Source organism: Silene latifolia, chromosome Y, assembly GCF_048544455.1.
Source record: "Silene latifolia isolate original U9 population chromosome Y, ASM4854445v1, whole genome shotgun sequence".
In the NCBI taxonomy this organism is placed as follows: Eukaryota; Viridiplantae; Streptophyta; class Magnoliopsida; order Caryophyllales; family Caryophyllaceae; genus Silene; species Silene latifolia.
Window position 1 is genome coordinate 442857516 of NC_133538.1, and position 2180 is coordinate 442859695.

Consider the following 2180-nt stretch of genomic DNA (forward strand, 5'->3'; position numbering starts at 1 on the left):
TTGAGACACTGATGATATGTTGAGGGCACCGCCTTCATCTGATGCAGCCATGGTCTTCCTAGTATCACGTTGTAGGTGGTTGGACCCTCAATGACTAGGTATCTCACTAGTTTATTAACTCCTTCAATATATGTTGGGATGGTTATCTCACCTACCGAATGCGCAGTCTCACCGCTGAATCCCACCAGGGGCACAGATTTCTTTATCAGGTTCTCTTTGTCAAAACCCATGGTTTTGAGGGTTTTAAGCATGATGAGGTTCACAGAACTCCCTGTATCCACTAATGCTTTTCGTACGCTGCAATTGCCAATGGACAACGTTATAGGTAGGGAATCGTCGTGTTGCTCTGCGCCGCTTTCTACATCGGTTTCGTCGAAGGTTACTGGGGGTAAATTGCTCTGGCTTACTCTGTATGAAGTTTGTGGATGATCCCCTTTGCTTCCAGTGGCTTTCCTCTTAGCGGCAGAGTATGTTAAACCTGACAGCTCGAATCCGCCTGTTATCACGTTAATAATCTTTGTGCATACGGGTGGAGCAGAAGGAAGCACCTGATTTGCTGCTTCTCTCCTATCTTGCTTGCCCCCACGTGATAACAGGTGGTCCAAGTTTCCCTTGCGTATCTGGAACTTTACCTCCTTTCGCAACTTGTAGCAATCTTCTGTCCTGTGACCTATGTCCTGATGCCATTCGCACCTCTTGCTGCTGTCTCTGTCGTCGTTGGGTCGATCCTGAGCAGGAGGCTTTGGCCACCTCACCTGATCACCTAGGCTTCTGAATGCTTTCAGCAACCCCTCCATTCTTGTGTTGAATCCGTATTCAGATAGCTTAGGAGGATGCTGAGATTCGTCTATTTGCTGGGTTTTTTCTGCTATTCTGCTGATATGGGGTCTGCTGTATGGCTTAGCTCGTTCGTCTTTCTTTTCTGTTGTGAATTTCCTGCTCGGTTTGTCGAAGTTTGCTACTCCCTTTCTAGCCTGTATGTCTTCTTCCAACCTTAATGCCGCTGTAGCTCTCTGCTGGACTTCTTCGAATCTCTCACAAGGGTACATCGTAAATTCTTTGTAGAGGTTTGATTCCTTGTCCAAGCCCTGCCTGAAGGCGTTGATGGCCGTGGACATATTGCAGCCTCGTATTGAGACTTTCTCTGCATTGAACCTGGTGACGTAATGTAACACCCCCATACTCCGAATGCCTTACCAGGACCACTCAGGTATGAAGACATCACCATCTCGCTCGCCCGAGGTATGATAATCAAATAGACAAAACAGAAACAACATTTATTGTAAATAGTTTAATGAATAAATACAATCCTCGAAACCAAACTGAAAGTGCAATACATTATTCCAAACTATCTGTTCTCAACTGAAATGTAAATAAATGCTAAACTACAGCGGAAGACTCTATCGTCATGTCGTGGCCATCCCAGCTATCCCAGTACTCATCTCTATACCTGTTCAATATCTGCTCACCATCCCCGAATGGATCACCACAGGTTTTACAAAACAACACCGGGTCAAGTACTAATCACACAATCAATATAGATAACAACAATAAGACAAACAGACAAAATGAATCACACACACACACACACCACCAACTCCCATCATCTCAATACTCGACCGTCCACTTTGGACCCATTCCCAGCTGGGGGACCGCAGCCGTTCCCACCTAAGCCCCGCTCATCGTAGTGAGCGATAACCCCGTCCATTAATGTGCACATCCCCTTCCGTGGCGGGTTCCACGAAGGGCGAAACTAGGGCGTGAGATCACTCCCGCAAGTGACCCCACTCAGCCGAGAACGCATCTCGAGAACCATCAACAAACACAACCAGAATCACAATCATAATCACAATCATCATATCAAACAACTAACTACAAAGACATCACCAATATCCCATTATGGGACTAATACGAGTAGGAAATCCTACCGGAAAGCACAACACGCAGACGGTATCTACAAATTGTATCAAAACGGCTCCTCTACGAATTCTCCTCCTATCATACAACACATAGATGCTACTATTCAAATACTACTCATAAAAACCCCCAATTCCTAAATTAGGGTTTCATCAATCTTATCAAAACATTATAGAAATTATATTAAAAGCTTACCCTCGACGCAAGGAATCCAACGACACGAACTACGATACGAACCGACCGTCAACTCCGGAATTGTCAAG